This window comes from Erinaceus europaeus, chromosome 14, assembly GCF_950295315.1.
Source record: "Erinaceus europaeus chromosome 14, mEriEur2.1, whole genome shotgun sequence".
In the NCBI taxonomy this organism is placed as follows: domain Eukaryota; kingdom Metazoa; phylum Chordata; class Mammalia; order Eulipotyphla; family Erinaceidae; genus Erinaceus; species Erinaceus europaeus.
Window position 1 is genome coordinate 68,434,938 of NC_080175.1, and position 24,807 is coordinate 68,459,744.

The window sequence follows — 24,807 nt, forward strand, 5'->3', positions numbered from 1 at the left end:
CCTCTGCCTGCTTTTCCTTTAAACTACCTCATGCCAATCCCTCCTTCTCACCCTCCACTGTCCATCCACCCCGTGCCTTTGGTTTATAAAAAGGAAGGTTTTGTTGACTTTAAGAAATTTTTAATTTTTACATTTATTTATTTCTTTGACTAGAAAATAGCTAAACTGGTGAAGCACTGGATTTGCAGGCCTGAGGCTCTGAGTTAGACCCCAAATGACACATGAACCAAAATAGTGCACTGAGCCCCCTTCCCACCCCCCCCAATTAAATTCTAAGTCATATGAAATAATTTTTTTTAAATCAGCTTTTGAGCCAGACTGTGGCACACTAGGTTGAGTGCACACTTTACCATGTGCAAGGACCCAGATTCAAGCCCCTGGTTCCTACCTGCTGAGGAGGTCTGTCATGAGCAGAGAAGCAAGTCTTTAGGCTGGCCTGCCTGTCTGTCTATTTATCTATCTATCTATCTATCTATCTATCTATCTATCTATTCTTTCCTTCCCTTCCCTCCCTTCTCAATTTCTCTGTCTTATCAAATAAAATAGAAAGTGGAAAAGAAAGAAAGAAAGAAAGAAAGAAAGAAAGAAAGAAAGAAAGAAAGAAAGAAAGAAAGACATGGTCTCCAAGGGCAGTGGATTTGTAGTGTCAGCACTGAGCCCTAGCAATAACCCTGTTAACCTCCTAGGGGATACATGTAAACAAACACTTTGTTTTCAAGCATCTCTTAAGATAAACTATTTCAGATAAACTCTTAAGATAAACTATCTCTTAAGATAAACTTATTAGAGAACCAAAGGGTGTTGTCAAATGCCCAGGATATATACATCCTAAAGCCTAAAAGTAGCCTTTATGTGTGGAGTGAAAAGGGAGGGTCATTTGCCTTTAGTGTTAGCTACAAAACTGTTGAAGGCAGCTTCTGATTTAGAGCCAGAGCTTTATAAAATTTGTTTTGGTTCCAGATGCCACCAGGATGCTGGCTAGGCTTCCCTGGATTGAAGACCCCACCAATGTGTCCTGGAGCTCAGATTCCCCAGAGACACACCTTACTAGGGAAAGAGAGAGGCAGACTGGGAGTATGGACCGACCAGTCAACGCCCATGTTCAGCGGGGAAGCAATTACAGAAGCCAGACCCTCTACCTTCTGCAACCCTCAACGACCCTGGATCCATGCTCCCAGAGGGCTAGAGAATGGGAAGGCTATCATGGGAGAGGGTGGGTTATGGGAATTGGGTGGTGGGAATTGTGTGGAGTTGTACCCCTCCTACCTTATGCCTTTGTTCACTAATCCTTTCTTAAATAAAAAATTTAAAAAAAAAATTGTTTTGTATCTACAAAAGAGTTATGAAGCTCTTAAGAATATGAAACTCCAAATTAAATAATATGTAATTTGAGACTTTTTGCCACCCACTCTGGCAAATGCTTTCAGACTTCTTTTTTTATTATTTTTTTCCTTTTTTAAAATATTTATTTATTTATTCCATTTTATTGTCCTTGTTATTTTACTGGTATAGTTATTGTTGCTGTTATTGATATCGTCATTGTTGGATAGGACAGAGAGAAATGGAGAGAGGAAGGGAAGACAGAGAGGGGGAGAGAAAGATAGACACTTGCAGACCTGCTTCACCACCTGTGAAGCAACTCCCCTGCAGGTGGGGAGCCTGGGCTTGAACAGGGATCCTTAGGCCAGTCCTTGCACTTCACGTCACGTGCCGCGGCGCTACCGCCGACTCTCCAGACTTCTGTATCAACTATAGTACCCTACTCTGAAAGTTAAGCTGAAATTCTTGTTACTCCTAGCAGATATCCTATTATAGTCCATTTAGTAAGAATTCTCCATCTTCTTGTTCTGCCTCATTTTACTGGTCCAATCCTAACCAGAAGTTACCCATCTCTTCATCCTTAGTCTACTACTGGCATTTATAAACTGGCATTTATAGCACTGATGATGTTCTACCTTCTAGTCATACAGGAAAGCCTTATTTATTTGAATAATCTCTCTAAAAACAGAAATATGTGCCAGTTAACTTCACATTAGTTAAGTGCTTTGCATAAAGTGGGTGTTCAACAGATGTTGATCAAAATGGATGCTACAAAAATCAGAGAAATGCTAGTTTATATACCTTAAAAGAAACAAACTGAATTATTCTAAAGATACAACCTATAATTTTATCAGACTTGTTTCTGAGGTGCTTTACTAGATTTTGTTGTTGTTTTCCATTTGATTTTGAGTAAAGTACACTTTCTTCTTTGATAGTTCAAGTGAATCAGGTTCCAACTAGATTTAAACTATCAACCTCTGATGTTTTTGTTTTTTTTTTGCGGTGTTTTTGGTAGTCAAGTTGATTAACATGACATTAGTCAGTGTTCCTGAGGCACTGAGTTACACTTTAATCATTACTTCAATAAAAATACATTTTAGAGAAAACTGTTAGACAAACATTATGTATGTCCAAGAAGCATGCAGTGATAACATCCTGTAAAAATAAATGTCCATTCTTTAATTCAAAAGACAGCACTGTAAAATTTATTTCCACATATATACATATATATATATATAGTGCCTTAAAAAGATATCTCTAGAAAATATTCACATAAAACATGAGAATGATCCTCCAAGTTTCACAATAAATACAGGTACAAGAAACAAAGAGAGGTAAATGTTCAGTCATCTCTGGGGGAGGTAACCATTCAAAATTTATTCAGTGGATTCTTAACACATAAATCTTTTTCCTCATGGCACATTCTTTTTCATGTGGGAATTTCTACTGGTACATAGATACAATCAGTGATTTACATGGACATTGGTACCACAAATTATTTATTAGAATTTTGACTGAAATAAGCAGCTCAAACATGGGCAATTCTGGTTAAAAAAAAAAAAAAACACTTAAAATGTGCTCTGAAACATTCAGCATCACAGTTGCTATGGTTTTCTTTCTTAAAAAAAAAAAGGATCTAATTTTAACTTGCTGTTAAATGTAACCAGAGACACATTATGAAGAAAAGCATCTTGCTTGTTCGTCCACTAGCACACCTTGATATTTAAAACAATATATTACAAACTCTTTCTTCTGTCTAATCATCGTTTATGTGAGTGGATCTTACAAGAAAGATACTGTTAGGCAATATGAACGAAGATAAATATGGCCAAGACTAGGGCTCATAGTTGGAATAGAAGTGAATGATAGAAAAGGGAGTTTTCTAGATAAATAACTTTATACAGAGGAGGCATTCTTTCACTAGACTGTGTATTTTGGGAGAGGTAATAGGATGTCACTATCCTCTCCATGTACTGAAGTTCAGGTTATTCAGAGCCTGGGGCACATAAGGCCTTTGATGCATGTGTCCTATTTAAACAAGTGTATGGCCAAGTCACAAGTAACATAGTACTTCTGTAAGAACACAAAACTAATGATGATGAGAGAAATTTGGCTTTAGACAAGGTAGAATGAGGGGTGTCCCTATAAAGATTTTTTTTTTCCATCCAAGCACACACAAGACATCATTATCACCAGAAGAAAAAAAAAAAAAGAGTGAAATTGACTCACAATGCTTGTAAAGAAATACAGAAAAAATGTTAAGAAACTATGGTCTATTTCAGCAGATCTGAGGAAGCAGCAAGGGGTTGAAGTCCCTGTGGGGGCCCAGTGCTTTAAGGTGGAGGGAGGCACGCGGTGCAAAGCTCAAGGATCAGCGTAAGGATGCCGGTTCAAGCCCCTGGCTCCCCACCTGCAGGGGAGTTACTTCACAGGGAGTGAAGCAAGTCTGCAGGTGTCTATCTTTCTCTCCTCCTCTCTGTCTTCCCCTCCTCTCTCCATTTCTCTCTGTCCTATCTAACAACGACGACATCAATAACAACAATAAAAAACAAGGGCAACAAAAGGGGAAATAAATAAATATAAAAAAACATGAAAAAAAAGGTGGAAGAGAGAAGAGAATTTGTTGGTGGCTGATACTCATCTTGAGATATGAAAAGCATACCCCTCCAACAGCAATAAGCTCCTAAACATATATATCATCGATTATTGCATGAATATAAAAACTACAAACATACATTCCCAATGTAAAAATTTGTGTCACTGGATGATTCCATTTGTTTCTCAAAATAATATTTTTGCATAATCATTACCACTATTACTTTAACTAAGAGGAAACCAAGATATTCAGCCAATTTAAAGAGCTGTTAAGAGATTGCCTTGAACTCCCGACATACAATGTCAAATTGTATCTTTTTAGGTCACAGGACAATAAATCCCTGTGACTGTGCCACATTGATTAAGATTTATATATTCCTTTGGACTGGGACCACAGAGAGCCAGAGCTCAGCAGTCCTCTGGTAATATTTTCCACCTTAAACTTTTTTTTAAGCTTAACAATTAGGTGATTAACTTTACTGGTATGGATTATGGTGGTATTAGGGATTAAATCTGGGAGTTCAGAGCCTCAGGCATAAAAGTATTTTGCAGAAACATTATGCTGTCTCCCCAGCCCTATATATAATTTTTTCCAGCCCTACATTTAAAAAAAATTTTATATTTATTTTCCCTTTTGTTGCCCTTGTTTTTTCATTATTGTTGTAGTTATTATTGTTGTTGTTATTGTATAGGACAGAGAGAAATGTAGAGAGGAGGGGAAGACAGAGAGGGGGAGAGAAAGATAGACACCTGCAGACCTGCTTCACCACCTGTGAAGGGACTACCTTACAGGTGGGGAGCTGGAGCTCGAACGGGATCCTTACGCCAGTCCTTGGGTTTTGTGTTACCTGTGCTTAACCTACTGTGCTACCGCCCGACTCCCCAGCCCTACATTTTTTATGAAGATACCTTCATCCAGGCCCCAAGGCCTGGATCATGGCAACTGTTTTCTTTTATTCAGCAGTTCAGATCATCTTTTAAATGAACATCAGATCCCATCATGTTCTTGCTTAAAGCCTTCCTAATTGGAGAAGCAGTGCTGCAGGTGTCTGTCTCTCTCTCCCTATCTTCCTCTTCCTTCTCAATTTCTGACTGTCTCTGGCCAATAAATAAAGATAATAGAAAACAATTAAAAGAGAGAGAGAAAGAGTGAGTGGTGGGGCCGGGTGGTGGCACACCTGGTTGAGCACACGTTACACAATGCACAAGGACCTGAGTTCGGGCCCCCAGTCCCCACCTACAAGGGGAAAGCTCTGCAAGTGGTGAAGCAGTCCTGCAGGTGTCTCTCTGTCTCTCTCCATATCTCTCTCTCTTGCCACATCATTATTTAGTTGTATTTTTACTTCTTTCAGAACCACCTTCATACACCAAAACATAAACTCCATGAGAGGATGATGCCCAGTCAATTCACCACTATATATTCAGGTGAGCTTTTTTCTTTATTTCTTCTGTCCAGGATTGTACATTTAACCCAAAATTCAGAATTGTCTTTTCTTTCCCTGGATGTACCACTATATATATTTAGATAGTGCAGTTAGAAGTTACAAGTATGAACTACCTTTACACAAATTGGTTTCACCCATTCAAAGTTTCTACAGGCATTGTAGAAACCTTATTCTTCTTTTTCTTCTTTCTCTCCTCTCTTTATTGTTTTCTACTGCAACTTAATATGTATGATGTTTCATCCTTTTTATTTTAGTCTTTGTTAAGGAGCAAAAAATTTCTCTATTTTTTGTTGACATCAAGCATGACTCATTTAGAACCGAAAGCATCAAAAAATTCAGATCTTCAGGGGCAAGTAGTTTGATATAACTTATTATCTTTACACTGTGTTCCATGAGGCTGGAACTATACTCTTATTTTTTTCTTCTATTTTTTTACATTTCTTCTTGATACAGAAATGTAGTCAGCCTGCCAAATTCATAGACATACTAAAAGAAAATTTGAACCCTGTCCTATTTCTTTGATAATTTTGCTATGCCCTTTAACAAAAAGTGATTCAAGTTTCTATATACAAAAGAGGTTAAGACTGTACAGATATGTAAAGAAAAAATTTTTTTTCTTCAGCTTTAGTAACTCTTTAAGTTTTTTTGCTGTGGTTCTTAATTTTTACACATCCACTTTGAAATCCTTGAACCATGACTTAAGAATCACAGAAGGGTTGGGCAAGAGAGCTTTCAAATTATTCTAATTTAAACTCCTTATTTTCCTGAGGGAGATTCTCAGGCAGGTGAAATGGCCTGCTGCTGGCCACCTGGGTTCAGAAGCACAACTTGCAGAATTCTTTCCATCTCACTCCACTGCCTCTCTCTCTGCAATATGCAAGGTGAATGGTTATCACAAAATGCCATTCACAAATGAAGAAATGCAGTTTGGACAGTTCACTGCCTTGCTTTCAGAGATTCACAAATTTAATGAGCAGAAACTTTTGACGATTTCTTAGCTTCTGACCTGCTCTTTATTAATTTATCTTAACATTTTTGTTAGTGAGGGGATTAATGCTTTGCAATGCAGTCATTGCCACATGCATATAATTTCATTACACACCCTGCCCTTGAAGCAGCAAATGAGATGAGAGAACCAAATATTTGGAAAAGGAGAAACATTATTATGCTAGGCGGGCTTGGCGTCAGATCTCTCCAAGGAGAACACCAGCCCTTTGTTCTCTTATTTTATTTTATTCCTACAGAGTTATCGCTTGGACTCAATGCTTGCACTATGAATTCACTGCTCCTGGCGTCCATTTTTTCCATTTTTATTTTTAATTGGTTAAGACAAAGAGAAATTGAGAGAAGGGAGATAAAGAGGGAGACACCTGCAGACCTGCTTCACTCCTTGTGAAGTGATCCCCTTGCAGGTGGGGAGTTGGGGGTTCAAACCCTGTTCCTTGCACTTTGTATTGTGTGCGCTTAACCTAGTGCACTACCGCCTGACTCCACCCCCTCTCCCAGTCTTTGCTCTCTAGGGTATTTATAACTATATATGTCTTTAAGTTATGTGGCATAATTTTATTTTATTTTATTATTTTTTTTTTATCTCTTTATTCATGCAGGACGCAGCACAATCTAAGACGAGCTAAGCTAAACTCAAGTACCTTATTTTATTTTTTTATTCAGTATACAATTGAAACAGTTTGCTAGTTTTATTTTTATTATTTTTAATAGGTTAAGTTTTTTAAATTTTTTTAATTTAGTATTTATTTATTTATTTATTCCCTTTTGTTGCCCTTGTTTTATTGTTGTAGTTATTGATGTCATAGTTGTTGGATAGGACAGAGAGAAATGAAGAGAGGAGGGGAAGACAGAGAGGGGAGAGAAAGATAGACACCTGCAGACCTGCTCCACTGCCTGTGAAGTGACTCCCCTGCAGGTGGAGAGCCAGGGGCTCAAACCGGGATCCTTACGCCGGTCCTTGCGCTTTGCACCACCTGCGCTTAACCGGCTGCGCTACTGCCCAACCCCCCTTGGCACAATTTTATTGGTGCATAGCAAGCAGGGAGTACAGAAATTTTAGATCATTAGCAGTTGGCTCTTTCAGTTATACATACAGTTACAAATGTGTTCGCATACCTTCTTATATAAGGCAATGACATTCCCTATGTCTACATACTGGCTGGCTTTTCTTTAGCTATTTCACCCTCACAGTTCTCTTTTACCCTTCCCTTGCTTCCCATTCCCCAGAGTTCCTTGCTTTGATGCAATACACTGTGCCAAGTTCATGTTTCATGTTGTTTTCTCTCTCTGTGTCCCTACTTATTAGCTCTGACTTATAAGTGAGATCATTCAGCACTTGTTCTTCTCTTTTTGGCTTATCTCACTTAATATGGTGTCTTCCAATTTCATCCAAGATGATGCAAAGGAGACAACTTCACCGACCTGCCCTTTAAATGGTTTAGGGAATTGTTCTCAAACTATTAATTTATTGAGATAAAGCTGATTTCCCAAACAATACTGCAGTAACTCTGGCTTATAAGACTGTATGTGTTTTAAGGGTACAATTTCACATCTATTCAATGTATGTATAACCACAGCAGACCCACCACCAAGCTATTATTATCTATTCCACAGAACACTGAACTCCCTCTGCCCTCTCAGCTCCTCCCTTTGTTTTTGGAAGCACATGAGAATTTCAGCGATTAGTTCCATTTGACATTTGTTGCTACTTTTCTTTCTTTCTTTCTTTCTCTTTTTCTTTCTTTCTTTCCTTCTTTATTTTTTCCTTCCTTTCTCCCTTTCTCTCTTTCTTCCTTTTATTTAATTTTTAATTTATAAAAAGGAAACATTGACAAAACCATAGGATAAGTTGTACCATAGAGGTACAACTCCACACCAGAACTCCGTATCCCATCCCCTCCCTTGATAGCTTTCCTATTTTTTAACCCTCTGGGAGTATGGACCCAGGATCATTATGGGGTGCAGAAGGTCTTTCTTCCTTTTTTATCCTACATGTGAGTGAAATCACCTTCTATTTATTCTCATTCTTTTATTGCACCCAGCACAATCCCTTAAGTTCCACCTATGTTTTAGCAAAGGACAAGATCTCATCCTTCCTTGCAGCTGAGTAGTATTCTATCGTGTGTGTGTGTGTGTGTGTGTGTGTGTGTGTGTGTGTGTTGAGTCTCCAAATATGTCTTTGATGTAAAGATCCTGCAATGTTTCACAGATGTTTTCTTCTACATGTTTTACGTTTCTTGTCTAATACCCAGGTCTTTGGTTTTGGTATATGGTGGTATTGTCTAATTTCACTTTTTTCTTCCTTTCTTCATATTTTATTTTATTTTAATGAGAAAGATACAGAAAGACCAGGTCACTGCTAAGCTCTGGCATTTGGTAGGGCAAGGGATTGAACCTGGGATCTCAGAGCCACAGGCATAAAAGTCCTTGTTGCATAACCATTGTGCTGTTTCCCCAGTTTCACTTTTCTACATGTGGCTACCCAATTTCCCCAGCACCATTTGTTGAAGAGACTTTCTTTCCTCCATTGGCCCCTTTGTTATATAGGTGGCTGTATATATGTGGGCTCATTTCTGGGCTCCTGATTCTATTCCATCGGTCCAAGTGTCTATTTTCAGTCCAGCACTCTGCTGTTTAATTACTACTGCTTTGTAGTATGAACTGAAGCTATGGAGTGTGGGGTTACCAACTTTGATCCCTGGCAGCACATAAAAGTGATGCTCAAGTTCTCTGTCTCTCATCAGTAAACAAGTATAGAGTTATTTATTTTAAAAAATATGAGTTATAGTTAATCATTTGAACTTCTGGGATGCACTGGATCGACCTTCCCGTGGTGCATTCCGTGAGTACCCATTCATTGGGGAAACTGACGATCCTTCCTAGCCGACTGAATCCACATGGATCCCAGTCACTTTCAAAGCCAGCAACAAGCAGCCCCTGACAGCTTTCAACCTGACCTGCTGACTGGCTACGGAAGAAGGGCAAACGCTAGAAGAAGAAGAATTTGAACTTCCGATATGCATCTATGCACATATATATACAGATGTAATTTTCATCCAATTTTTGGCAAGTTGGCAAATTATATTTATATAAAAATGGAATCCCATGAGTCTGTTCCTTAAGGAGTCTGTGTTCTGTAGAGTGATCATTAAGCTCAGGGAATACTCATCATAAGTAGCAGTAACTGATTTACTTCCATTGTTAGCATAATACCTAACCAAACAGTGCATGATTCATAAAATGGATCTGTGTGAGTAACACACAAGCCACTACTATTTGCCATTCTTATCTCACAAATCAATACGAGGCAAGGGGATGATACTGCTCCCAAATTTTTCTAACCTACCTGAGACTAAATTGGATATTTATCTCCATCTAAGAGCATTATAAATCTCTGTCAACAATTTTTTTTTTTTTTGGTGTGAGGTAGAGAGGCAGAGTGTGAAATCCCTTATTTCCAGACTTATTATATAATAAAAACAATCACCACTGTCATTTTGTTTGCACTGCATTTTAACTTAAGGACCTCTGAAATGTTCTGCTCTTAGAGGCTGAAGCATACAGTCATGGTTAGCACTGGAGAAGTAGCTGGATACATTTACTGTGTGATCCACGCACAGATTAATGACATGGTATTTTATCACCTTTACCACTGAACCTAGCACGGAAGAAAAAGGAGAGAGAAAGAGAAAGGGGGAAGGACGTGAAAAGTGATCAATTTATCTCCCTAGCTATACATGCCAAACCATTTCACATCATAACTATCTGAGCACAAAAGTAGGGCCTGCCTGGTTCTACGGAAGATCTTCAGCAATATAATTGTGAAGTGCATTCAAACAGAACTGTTAGATTATGTATTTTTTTAGATTATTTTTGCACAAATGACTCCTCTATGTTTACTTCTACTTCACTGCTTTCCTTCCTGAAGCCAGTGGAGGCTCATTTGTGAGCTACTACTGGCTCCTGCTATCCTTTCTGGTGAAAGACACAAAACAACTAGCATCAAGCCCCCACCCCCCAAAAATAAAACAAACACTCCTCTGCTTTTGTCTCAGAGTACAGTGCCCCTCACACTCTTTTCCCAGATTTGAACACATAGTCTCATTTCAAGGTGTAAGCTGGCTTCCTTCTCTTTCCCTTTGAGATAGGAAAAGAGAGTGGAAGAGTGAAGAGAAGTTGAGTGCCCATGTGTGTAAGGTCCTGGGTTCAAGCCCTCAGATCCACCTACAGGAGGGAAATTTCATGGGGGGTTGGGGGGGTGTAACAGTGTTACAGTGTTACAGATATCTCTTTCTCTTCCCCTCTCAATTTCTGTCTTAGTAAATACAAATTTAAAAAAAACAATAAATCTTCAAAAGAAGAATAAAGAGAGCCCTCTGGTTCTCTCTTTCCATTCACACAACTCCACTCCTTCTCTCCTTCTACTAAAGGCGGAAATTAATTATTTATTACTCGCAGAGATTTTTGTACTGTTCTTCAAAGACTTCTTCTGAACATTTTTTCTAATATAAATAATGACACTCACTTGCAGAAATGCATTAGTCTACACAAGAAATTAATTTTGGAGATAAGATAGAGGAGAAATCAAAATAGCTCAGAAATATATATATATATAATTTTTTTACTTTTTTCAATCAGGTTTCAATTACACTTAATGAAGATTTACATATTTACAGAGTTGAATGATATCTAAAAACTGAGTGCATATTAGTCATCCACCTAGTATTTTCCTAATCGATCTTAATAAAAAGAAAGCCAGAAAGTCAAAGAACTGCTTAGAAAGGAAGTTTTGATATGGATCAAACTTTAAGACAAAGCCATACTTTTTAAATGACTATTACAGCAATCTGAACCTGCCAAAATACATCATTCAATCTACGCTCGTAGGTGTTAGCACCTGCCTATGTAAGTTGTATAGTAGTTCGTAGCAGATTAGAACTTGGGCTGTGAGCAAACAGAAAAGCAGGGTAAGTAAGATACCTCTGTCTATTTCAGTGTGCTGGAGAGCAGAGGTTTAGAAAGAAAGAAATGGCTGAAAGTGCTGTGCTCAATGAGTGGCCTTTTGCAGCCATTTTAATTCTGGGAATGTTTTCCCATTCAGCATGGGAAGACAGGGGGCTCTGGCTTTCTGCTTTTGTTCAGGGAGAAGGAGCCTGCTGGGTGAGAAAGCAACCATCACAGTTTTGGGGGCAGTATTTGGGAAGACTCAAGGACAGAGATTTCTACCACCAAGAAAAAAAATGCCAAACCAGAAGATAGCTCCCCCATCAGAGTGTATACATTACCACAGGCAAGGACCCAGGTTCAAGCCTCCATCACCACAGGAGAGCGCCTGCACAGGAGAAGCTTCATGAGCAGTAGGGCTGTGCTCGGGTGTCTCTCCTCCTCATATTCTGTCTTCCTCTCTCTCATCTTTCGCTCTCTGCATTCAATTAACAGTGTTTTTTTTGTTGTTGTTCTTGTTTTTGTTTTACCAGAGCACTGCTGAGCTGGCATATGGTGGTGCGGGGGACTGAACCTGGGACTATGGAGCCTCAGGCATGAGAGTCTCTTTGCTTAACCATTATGCTATCTACCCCACCAATTTACAGTGTCATTTGGGAATGATGGAATAATGTGTAGGTATGAAGTCCCAGTGAAAACCCTGACACACACAAAAAAAAGCCAGTTTGGAATGCTATATAGGACAGAATGCTAAAAATCAAAGCAGAAAATCTCTTAAAAGCAATACAAAGATTGGACAGTCTTATAAAACAGAAATCCAGGGGCCAGGCAGTGGTGCACCTAGTTAAGTACACATATTACAATGAACAAGGTTCCGGGTTCAAGCCCCTGGTCCTCACCTGCAGAGGGCAAGCTTCACGAGTGGTGAGGCAAGGCTGCAGGTGTCTCTCTGGCTCTCTAACTCCCTCTCCCCTCTCAATTTCTCTCAGTCTCTAGTAAGTAAATAAAAATAAAACAGAAATCCACAGGAAAATGGGCATTAGAGAAACATATGGCTTCTCAATGGAAAGCTCCTGAGAACCACAGTCACTCAGAGGTCGTTTCTGTCCAGTACTCACTGCATAGTAGCCTCAGAAGGAACACCTCTGATGAAGATGAAATACTGTGTTCTCTGCCTGAGGAAGGGAAGACTGAGCCCACTCACTGAGGAAGAGATATTACCTGGATTCTCTACAATCTTCTACACATAGTAGTCAGTGTTTTTATACAACATTATTAAAGTAATCCCCCAAACCAACATAAAATTCCCCCAAAGAAAGAAAATAATAGGTATACCCCTAAGTGATCAAAATACTAGTGTTAGCTACAGCATTCTAAACAACCCTATTGCATTCAAGACAATGACAATGATAAGGAATTTTACCAGAGTGTGGTATCTGTAAAAATAAACAAGCAAAAAGGTATAATGAAAAATAGTAGTACTAGAACTGAAAATTACACTATCTGAAATTCATTAGATGAATAAAAAAAAAGTGGTTTAGAGGCAGCAGAAGGTTTAGTAAAGGTGTAGTAAACTCAAATAACAATAGAAAATATCTAAATTTAGGAAAAGAAATAAGGAAAATTATGGTCTTTTAAGAAATGCTACTTGAAGTTAAATTAGAAACAATAAGACTCTTACAAATACAAAATAAATTCAAATGCACTAAGAAGCTAAATATAAATCAAAATTATCATTTAAAAAATGAGGTTGGAGCTAGCTTACCAGGTACTATATGTGCCTCTCCATGTGCAAGTCCCTACCTCAGATCCCCAGCACATGAGAGCACTATGGACAGCACCAGACAGCTCCATGAATGGTGAAGTGGTAATCTGGTGTCTCTCCTCACTTTCTGTCTCACCCTCTCTTCTCAAATTCTGTCTATAAAATAAATATTGGAAGAAAAAAAAAAACCCTGGGGAAGACATTCAGTGATGATCCAGGCATGCACAAGGTCCTAGTTTCATTCCTTGGAACCACATTTGAAAAATGGGAAGTTTGTTTAACAGAGGCACACATGATAGAGCACACATCACGTGTGAGGACTGGGGTTCAAAACCCCCATGTGTGCCTACCTGCAGGGGAAAAGCTTCCCCAGTGGTGTGCAGTTCTCTCTCTCTTTCTCTACTTCTCTCTGTCTCTATTTAGAAAGAAAGGAAAGAAAAAAGAAGAAGAGAATATTCTCTGGGAGCAGTGGATTCATTGTGCAGGCCCTGAACCCCAGAGATAACCCTGGTGGTAAAAAATGATAATAATAATACAATAAAAATATTTTTAATTTTAAGTTTTCAGAAAAACATGTTTTCTGAAGAGGTCTAGATAATAAACTGGGTTATGCTTTAAATAATAGCTCCTGTTCATCAAAACCTAAGATGAGGAAAATGAAAAGGTAATTAATTCATGGAAGGGGAGAAAATATTCATTAATACATGCATTTGCATGGGTTTATATCCAGAATTTATAAAGCATTATTGGTTTGTCAGAGAAGTCATGGGGTATTTTTCTGTGTTTTTCTTTCTTTTTCTTTTCTTTAAAGATTTTATTTATTTGTTAATGAGAAAGATAGGAGAGAGAGAAAGAACCAGGCATCACTCTGGTACATGTGTTACCAGGAATCAAACTCAGAACCTCATGCTTGAGAGTCTAATGCCTTATCCACTACACTGCCTCCCGGACGGACCACTTTTTCTGTTTTTTGAAGCAAAGAATGCATCATAATTTTTCCAACAACCCAATACCATAGATCAGTGTGAGAAAAACTGAGAGAGAAATGGGCCAAAAATATTAGTAGACATGCCACAAAAGAAGAGCTTCAAAAAAGCTTAGCAACTTCACTAGTTGTCCAGGGAGTATAAATTGAAACCATCTATTGATTGATACAGCCACGAATCCACCAGAATAACTAAAATTTAAAAAGATCTGCAATTCTGTCAGCAGGCGCATATCATCAGTGGCCCCCTTCATACTACTGAAATGAATGCAGGCTGGCACCACCATGCTGCAACACTGCATGGAAGCATCTATTTCCTCTCAGTCTCTGTGCCTGAGCACAAGCATATGCCCAACAATATACGTGGCTAAGAATGTTCTCAGTAGTAGTATCTATAACCACAAACTGCTGACAAGATTCTAAATGGCCATCCACAATAGAAAAGATAAATCATGGCATGCTGATCCGATAGAAAATATTATGTGGCAGTTGGCATCAATGAACTGTAAACTACAAGCAACCACATGGAAGAATCTCTCCCACAAATGAGTGGGGGGAAAGTCCTCTACAAAATAATCATATAGTGAATGAACTCCATAAGTAAAAAATCAAAGGCAGGCATAAGGAGCTGGTGATGTTCGAAGCCAAGAGGGTCTTCAGGGGGAGAAATGGGATGGGGCAGGAGGAGTTTGTAGGCCTGCTGACACTATCATTTCTGCATCTGAGAAAACACGGTGTGACACAAGTATGTTTGAAGAACATTTAGGCACCAGGTGGTGGTGGACCTGGTAGAGTGTGCACATTACCATGAGCAAGGACCCAGATTCAAGTCCCTGGGCCCTACCTGCTGGGGGAAAGCTTCACAAGTGATGAAGCAGGTATCTCCCTTCTCATCCTCTTTCTTTTCCCCTTCCCTTTCAATTTATTTATCTCTGTCCAAAAACTGGGGGGGGGGGGGTAAAGAAAAAAAATAATGCATTTAAGGGTATACTATCTTGGGAGGGATATATATAGGAAACACTGACAAAACCATAGGGTAAGAGGGGTATAACTCCACACAGTTCCTACCACCAGAACTCTACATCCAATCCCCTCTCTTGACAGCTTTCCTATTCTTTATCCCTCTGGGAGTATGGACCCAAGGTCATCATGGGATGCAGAAGATGGAAGGTCTGGCTTCTGTAATTGCTTCCCCGATGAACATGGGTGTGGACAAGTCAATCCATACTCCTAGCCTGCCTCGGGAGAAATTTTTTTAATCACCTCTCACTGCCTCACACCACAGCTCACCCTGTTACTCTAAAAGTGAGCTATCAATATGAAAGACTTGGAAGAATACAAATAATCCAGAATTAGGGATACAGAGGACAAGTGAAAGTAGAGAAAGTCATATCCCTAAAGTACCTGTAGGACTGTAAACCAGTGTGACCTCAGAGGCAGTCAACTGCCGTAATAAAAAAAATCGAGAGTCCAGGCAGTGGTGCGTAGAGCATACAGTGCATACGGACCTCAGTTCAAGCCCAGCTGAAGGGGGGGAAGCTTCATGAGCAGTGCAGCAGGGCTTCCCTCCCAATTACTGTCTCTACCCAAAATAAACAGATCAAATTCAAAAAAGAAAGAAGAAAAGAAGGACAAAGTCAGAGCGGCCTGGTGGTGGCACACCTGGTTGAGCGTACATATTACAATGCACAGGGACGCGGGTTCAAGCCCCTGGTCCTCACCTTCGGAGGGGGAAGCTTTACAAGTGGTCAAGCAGTGCTGCAGGTGTCTGTCTCTCCCCCTCTCTATCTTCCCTTTCCTCTCAATTTCTGGCTGTCTCTACCCAGTAAATAAAGATAATAAAAAAAAAATTAAAGGACAAAGTCAGGTATCTGACTTTAAAGTCAGGGCCTGAACAAGAAAGCCTGTGAAAGACTGGATCTCTGAGAGGAAAGGGGGAAGAAGTGAAAATTATCAGAAGGTAAGTTTTGGGTGCAGAAAAGATCATCCATTGTCTCCTTCCTTCCTTCCTTCCTTTGTAGTTTTTTTTTTTTAATTAGTGATTTAACAGTGATTTTCAAGATTATAAAATAATAGGGGTATAACCCCATACCATTCCCACCCCCAAAGTTCTGTAACCCCCATCTCCCTCCAGTGGTAACTACTGGAGATCTTCTAATGTCACAGATATGAGTTGACTATATATATGTATCTTAAGTTTATTTGTTTCCATTTTCTATATTCCAATCATGAGTGGAATAATCCTGTAGTTGCCCTTCACCTTCTTACTTCACTAATTATAATCACTGCCAGTCTCATTCAGTTAGTCCCCAAAAACACATTATGGTTTTTTTAGCTGCTGAATATTACTCCGTTAATTTTTATGTCCCATGAGTTTTTTTTAATTTATTTATTTATAACACTCAAATTAGCAATTTTATTCCATTGTTAAAGGCCTCCCCCCAAACTCAATGTATGCATTCTTCATAGGATTTTTTCCCTCTAATATTTAAAACTTTTTATCAGGAAAATGAAATGGCATGCACCAGAAAAGCATGCAGGATATTCCATCCTTCTTTCCCTACATTCATGAAAGGGGTCACTGAAAGTACACCCATCTGATGGGTACATTCTGCACATAGTCAGGTGGAAATGCATCGATGTTCTCATCTCTAATGCCTAGCAACGTGTGCCCCTCATTCTGGCAAAGATCTACATAACTGACCTGAAGTTCGCCTCACTGCTAACTGAATAGTAACTGTAAAAGACAGGAGACTTAACTGAGGTCTAAACGTCTGAGTCGTTAATTCTGGCTATTTGGCTTCTAAGCAGAGTTGCAGCCCTTCTTGATTCCCTTGGGAATAAATCCCAGAGATGAGCCTCTTTTCCTATAATGTATACATAAGATTCCAGATGTAGGTTCAACACCAGCTTGCAGTGGCTATCATATGTCACTGTTTTGCTCCTTACACCTATAAGTTAACACAACTGAGCCAACTTCTAACAAGTTAAATGCAGACTTTTGGGAAGGCGGGGTGACAATGTATGATCTTCTAAAGCTACTACTAAGGTGATCTTTAAATTCAGCATTGAATTCTTCTGCCTGAGTTATGCTGGCTAATAGGAATCTAAGTGGTAACTGGTGGGAATTCACTGAAGCATTCATGCATGTGAAATCAGATGAACACCCACAATGAGGAATTTCCTAAGGCAACTTATTCCAGTAGAGAAACACAGGCTAAGGGTGAGTGCCAAATACTTTTAAACTTATATGTGGAATTACCATACTAATCGGTATTAACTAAAGGGGACTAAAGAAAGCCAAGGGCAATGTTTCCAAGTCTATATTTTAAATCTATTTTTAAAAGAATATCCACTCAGTTATATACCATCCTGCTGAAGGAAATTTAATCGTCTTACTTTCTTAGATGCTAGATATTGAGGCTCACTCTTAAAAGGCACATGTGTACTTTATTCAAGTAAATCAAACTTACTTATTTCACTAAATAAGTAGCCAGGTGGGACAATTAACTTGTCTATGAAAAGGGAAGCAGAAGCTCTGGTTTCTATTAATAGTTATCTTTTTTTCCTACTCTGTAACCATAGTATTCATTTTGCTGAAATATTTCTTTTTAAATGAACTTAAAACTATGTCCATTTTCCACCTGCCGTACAACTGTAGATAGCGAAGTGCCTTCCACTTCAGCATACACTCAGTAAGGTTAAAAAAAGGAATACATGACCTACTAGGTTTTTCCAAAATGGAGACTCCAAATCTTCAACTGCAATATTCCAGCCTTTGGGCTCATAGTTAGTCAACAATTTGTTCTTCTTTATATCTTAACTCTTTTTCAGGTTCCAGATGCTATCATGATGCCAGCCTGACTTTGCTGGGCAGATGACCCTACCAATGTGTCCTGGAGTCCCACCTCCCCAGATCCTTACCCCCACTAAGGAAAGAGAAAGACAGGCTGGGAATATGGATTAACCTGTCAACGCCCATGTTCAATATGGATTAACCTGTCAACGTCCATGTTCAATTACAGAAGCCAGACCTTCCACCATCTGCACCTCACAATGATCCTGGGTCCATACTCCCCAAGGTATAAAGAATAGGAAAGCTATCAAGGGAGGGGACTGGATATGGAGTTCTGGTTGTGGGAATTGTGTGGAGTTTTTGCCTCTCTTATCCTATGGTCTTGTCAATATTTCCATTTTATAAATAAAAATTTAAAAAAAGAATACATGCTAATTCTTAGTCTTTGTCAAATCAGTTCAACAGCCATTCAAAGTTGCCTAAGAATCTGCAAGATATCAGTGACTTAAATCTATAAATCCTGCTGATTCTGTAATAGATACACATCAGTGCAGACAGATAAGCACAATGTCATATAATATATAAACAAATTTACCTCATAAAATGTAAAGGCAAAGCTGAATCTTTACCAATACTTATTTTTACAATAGTTTCTCCCCATCAGCTAAATAGACAGTGTGGAATGAGGTTAATATCAGCCATGGTGATTGGGCTCTGTTTCCTTATTTACAAAATGGGGTTAATGATAGTATCTGGTTCACGTGCCCGTTGGGAAGACTAAAAGCAAAAGGTCGACCAAAACAGGAAGAGCTTGATAAATGTTAGTAATTACACTGTTATCATAATTTTTATTATTGCTCAGCAATTTAAAAAATGAGACAATTAGGAAAATGCCCCTTTTATTGAACTTATATTCATTCATCATATCTTGAAAACTTTCCTTTTCAACCAAAACATTGCATAGCTCTGGTGTACAGTGGTGCTGGGGATTGAACCTAGGAGTCTCAGTGCCTCAGGCATGAAAGCCTTTTTGCAAAACCAGGGTGTGAAAGTCTTTTTACATATCCATTACACTGTCTCTTCAGCTGCTATTGCATTTTGAAATTTAGTCAAAACTGTCACAAGTTATAGTCTCAACTGCATTGATCTTTAAGTTAGGCTGCTATAATGTTTTATTTTATTAACATCCCTGAAAAAAATTGGGGGGGGGAACTCTTCATGGGTGCACAATGTTACAACTTGAATGTATCTGTCCAATATATTTCATACTACTTGAGAGACAATATTCTGGGCTCTGCAGTGTGAGAGGATTTTAAACCCCATCAGCATATGTTGTTTGGGTTTTTTTTCTTTTGTTTTGTTTTGTTTTGTTTTGTAGCACTTTTGATACCATAGCCTACCATTGCTGGGACATCTATCCATCTATTTCACCTGACATGTCACATAGAAGAAAATGACAGTGAAATCTCAGTGTCATTCTCTGTGGCTTTAATCAGTGGTTCTCCTGCAGCAAGAGATGAAGTATGCAGGTGGGCTAACATGCAAAAATTAGTCAAGTCATGGGCCCCCTGGAATAGACCTAAAATAGACCTACTAGCCTTTTCCAAAATGGAGATCCCAAATATCATCTTCTATATTCTTATCTTTAGGTTCCTGATTATTAAACATTTTTTTCTGCTTTACATCCTAATTATTTTTCAGCATCAATTTGCAGGTGTTACCATGACACCAACTTGACTTCTCTGGGAAGATGACCTCACCAATATGTCCTAGAACCCCACCTCCCTAGAGTACCACCCAACTAGGGAAAGACAGAAACAGGCTGCATGTCTAGCATGTCTAGCATGACCCATGTCTAGCAGTGAAGCAATTACAGAAGAAAGACCTTCCACCTTCTGCACCCCATAATGATCCCGGGTCCAAACTCCCAGAGGGATAAAGAATATGAAAGCTTCCAATGGAAGGGATGGGATATGGAACTCTGGTGGTGGGAACTGTGTGGAATTGTACCCCCTTATCCTAATGTCTTGTCAATCATTATTAAATCACTAAAAAAAAATCAATAAAAAATGAAGTATGGGGCAGGGGTAGTTAGCATAATGGTTATGCAAAGAGACTCCCAAACCTAAGGCTTCAAAGTCCCAGGTTCAATTCCCTACACCACCATAAGCCAGAGCTACTGAGTGCTATGGTAAAAGGAAAAAAAAAAATGAAGAATGAACTTATATATGGAGATCATGTTAAAGATGCTGTATTCATGATTTGACTCATGTTCATCTGCTGTTTTAAGCTGTAATCCATTTCCAATGTGCTGGTTTTACCATCCAATTACATACATTTAGGGCACTTTCTATTATAAGTAGCTACCTATTTGTGGCAAAAGGAGAGGGGGGGAAAGTGTTTTTTTTTTTTTTAATGGCTTTTAAAATTATTTCTCTTTAGAAATTCCTTTTTAAATGACTATAATGGAGGTGTTAGCTATAATGAGAGACAAATGAACAGAGTTGAATGATACTTCATGGAAAAGTCCACTTTGGGAACAAAACAATAACAGCAAAACTTGAATTCTGTCTTGATTCTGTATTTGTGTTGCACCATCAAGTGCCTAGTTATGTTGGTTTCATGCACTTCAAGAAGCTTAAAAAATCATTTCAAGCCTCTCTGAAATGCTACATGATACAGTCTTCTTTTCACTCTTATCTCTTTCTCCCACATTGGAATTGCTATTTCATACACTACTCAAGTCAAGACAACGAAGAAAACTACAGGCTGTGTGAAGAGTCAGGCAATTTGAGGGCTTGTGATCCACCTCATCTTCAACACAGTCTTTTTTCTCTTTTACCTTTCTGTATCTTCCCCTTTATGAAAATATTTGAGCTTTTGTCACACATGAAGAAGAAAAAAATTGTAAGTTATTATCATTGAGCCCTGATCGGTTCTCCCTTCTAGAAAGCAGCCCACCTAGTCTGCCATAATATTTTTAAAAAAGAGCACATTTATGGCATCTTACCAAAGACCCTTTGGTATGTACCAAACACCTTTAACACACTAAGTTCAATCATGAGCGATTATACAGAAGTGTTTATCAATCCAGAGTAGGTTTTTGTGTATTTACTTAAATTAAGTGGCAGACACTTTGGAAGGCACCTATGTAGCCCCCCAGTACTCTGGCAAAATAGCAAGCACTTTGTCAGTGTTGAAACAGAAACAGAGATTCCTACTGATATCTACAATGATGTATAGTCAAGAAATATGAAATGTATATTTTAAACAAATCTGACAGCTATTTTTCATTGCTCATGCTAAACCAAACTGAGCATTTGGTTCATTGTGAAAAACGGATTCGTTCACTCACTCACACATTAACCACTCTGAGTACAGATTTTATGCCAGGTATGAAGCTATAATACACAGACCACTAAGACATACCTGTGTGAGAGTGTTCAGGTTGTCTCTCTACCTGGAAGCTTATTTCTCCATCCCACAGAAGTGTCATGTGTTAAGGAAAATAATCACAAGTGGCAGAATCTGGTTCCTGAAATAGCTTTCATCTCTCACTTGACCAGCAGTAAGTATCTTCCAAAAAAAATACTTCATTTTATTATTATTATTATTTTTTTTTAACCAGAGCATTGCACAGCTCTGGCTTAGGGTGGTATAGATGGCTGAGCCTGGGACTTCAGAGCCTCAGATATGAAAGTTTTTACTTTTTTTTTTTTTAATAAAAGATAGGTACAGAGAGAGAGAGATGGGGAGGGGAGGAGAGGGAGAGAGAGACAGAGAGAGAAAGACAGACAGACAGACACTCTACTCTGAAAGACCAGAGCACTTAGGCTTATGGTGGTGCAGGGGATTGAACCTGAGACTTGAGAGCCTCAGGCATGAAAGTTCTTTCTTGTTGTTTTTGTTTTTTTGTAATGAAAGAGAGGTACAAAGAGAAAGGCAGAGACAGAGAGAGCAGAGCACTGTCTAGCTCTCACTGATGGTAGTGCTGGGGATTGGACCTGGGATCTCAGAGCCTCAGGCAGTAGTCTTTTGCATAACTATTATACTGTCTCCTCCCTCAGGAAGCATACTTTTTTTTTTTTTTAATGCAAACTAGGATGAAAGGAAACAAAACCAGCATACCTTAACTATGCCTCTCATTTCTCATCAAAAACAAAGACTGGGAACTACATCTGAACTCCCAAGCTTCTAACTGTCCTTAGGAAATGACTTCTGGCCAATTTATGGGCATTACTCAAAGCAGTGTTCCCCAAATCCTGTAGTAGGAAGGCAGGCAAGAGGTGCTGTTTTTCTGAATTTACACAACCAGAGCCCTGAAGCTGACCCCCTGTTCTTTTCACTACCAGGTGAGCTTGAAAAGGTTTGATAAAGCAGTTGACACAGTTAAATGCAGCAGGTGAGCTTGAAAAAGTTTAACAGCTACTCACACAGTTGTGGCTCAGCCTCGGGCACCTGCAGACCTGGACAAAACGTCCCAACTGGAGGCCAGGCTGCGCTGGGGGAGGGGGGGCAGGGAAAAGGCTCCACGTTCCAGAGGCCCCTCCCTGCGCATCCTGCGTCCTGGGGTCCTGGGGTCCTGGGTGCGTGGCCCCAGGCACCTCCTCCGAAGACCGCTCTACCTTGCGCCTGTAATTTTTTTTTTTTTTTTGCATCATGAACAAGGTTTGTATTTTTCTTAGAGGCTTCTAAAAGTGATGTGATTGTATAAGATAATAATTACCTTTATCCACACTTATACACTAAGAACGTTTCAGTGTTCATCTTTGTGGTCTTCGTTGTAACTATATCTAAATTTAAAAAATACATACTTCCTCTCTCTTATCTACACAGATGCGTACATAAATACACGTGGTAAACGTCGATCTTTCCTTTTTCTATATTTTATTTATTATTATTTCTTATTTCATTATTGGGGGATTAATGGTTTACAGTCGACAGTAAAATACACTATTTGTACATGTGTAGTATTTCTGTTTTTCACAAAACAGTTCAACCCCCCCCCCCCAGGTCCTCCTCTGCCATCATGTTCCAGGACTTATTTATTTATTATTTTTTAGAGAGAGAGACAGGGAGAGAGATGGACAGCTCTGATGGTGCCGAGACAGAACCTGGGACCTCAAAGCTTCAGGCAGGAGAGGCTTTTGCAGTACCATTATTTTGTCTTCCCAGTCCCTACTTACAGGTTTTATACCCTAAAATAGGTTATATACCATTTAAATGGTATAAAAGTAGGTTTTATACCATTTAAGTGGTATAAAAATAGGTTTTGTACTTTTTTTTTTTTTTACTTTAAAACACGGAGGAGTAAAAATTTTTATTTGTCCATATATAGGTAGGTCCTCTACGTGACTTAGGAAGTTGAACATTATCAGCGTATTTGAAGAAACCTATGTAACCCTAAAGACTGCATTATTTTAATTATTGTTTATCAAAATGTATTATGATAAACATTTCCTCGCCTGATTTGACAGTTTAACAAAGTGTGCATGTATTACGTTTTAGGAAACTTGGCAAACATAAAAAATTTAATTAAGTTGCAGATGTACCCAACAGAGTGTCAAAACCCAAGTGAAAGAAATAAAACTTTCATCATACTCCAGAGGCTCATCTTAATCCAGAGGCTCATCTTGATGAATGCTTTGGTTTCTAACACCATGGGAATAGTTTTGAACATTGTAGGGACATTCCAGTCATTATTTTACTGTTCTATATGGCCTTTGATTGCAATGCATGTATGAATTACACTCAGCATGCTGACTGTTTAGCTGGGAAGTCTACACTGTCTCTCTCACTTAACATTACATAAAATCCACTTTTTTTTTCCATGTCATTTAACATTCTGTTAAAATTATTTAGTTTTTGTTGAATCTATTGGATAGATTATTGTGCTTTCACTGATGGTAAAGAGGTTTTGGTATTTTTTAGTTTGGTTTGGACAGTTTTTTCCAAGCATGTGTATCCTCATGCAGATCTGTGAAGTGTTTTTTTTTTTTTTTTTGTGGGCGGGGGGACTTGTTTTTGGAATGGAATAGTCAAACTAAAGAGCATTAACACTAGTGGTTCGGTAGTGTTCTGCTTCCACTAAAAGGTTAGTGCCAGTTTGTAGTCCTGCTAGTTAATGCTGTGTGATATTATCTCATTTCAACTTTTCCCACTTCAAATTTATTTCATCTTTGTTAATTTTGTAGGTGAGAAATGTTTCCTCATTTATGTTTACATTTGCACTCCCTGTCTTGAGTGAGGTTGAGTACACCACTTAATATGGATTTATATTTTTCTCATTATGGTTTATTTACATATATATGTCTTTCCTCTCGTTTTCTCAGGTTTGGGCATTGCTTGAGTTCCTTAGATTAACATGAGTGAACCGTGGTCAAATCCAGCTAAATTTCAGGACTGCCACAGAAATACCTTTAGGGTGTTGTGTTATGTTTTGTTTCCCAGAACATTGCTTAGCTCTGGTTTACAGTGGTGCTGGGAATTGAACCTGAGACTTTGGAGCCTCAGGCATAAACGTCCTTTTTTTTGTTAAAAAAAAAAAAAAAAAAACTTTTTTATTAATTTATTATTGGATAGAGACAGACAGAAATTGAGAGGGTAGGGGGATATAGAGAGGGGGAGAGACAGACAGACATCTGTAGCCCTGCTTCACCACTCATGAAGCCTTCCCCCTGCAGATGGGGACCAGGGCCTTGAACCTGGGTCCTTGTGTGCTGCAGTGTGTGTACTTAACCAGGTGCGCCACCGCCTGGCCCCCCCTTTTTAAAAAAAAAAACTTTATTTATTTTGAATAAAGACAGAGAAAGGGGAAAACAGAGATAGGGGAGGATTATCTTAGTAATCAATTAATTCAGCATCTAAAATCTATAGACATGGACACTCATTTTGATAATGAAAGACTTCAAGTTCAATCTCTGGTTTTGAGTTCAGTATTGTTTCTTGT

At 38.8% G+C, this 24,807-nt stretch overlaps 1 protein-coding gene across 1 annotated transcript in view; it reads right to left on the reverse strand.

Moving 5' to 3' along the window:
- SPATA16 (spermatogenesis associated 16) overlaps positions 1-22,479 on the reverse strand; it is a 331,768-nt gene extending 309,289 nt beyond the window's left edge. The window contains exon 1 of the mRNA XM_007517989.2: positions 22,292-22,479. The gene's annotated coding sequence lies outside the window, so the exon portion shown is untranslated. The remainder of the gene's footprint in view (positions 1-22,291) is intronic.
- Positions 22,480-24,807: the final 2,328 nt, after the last annotated feature.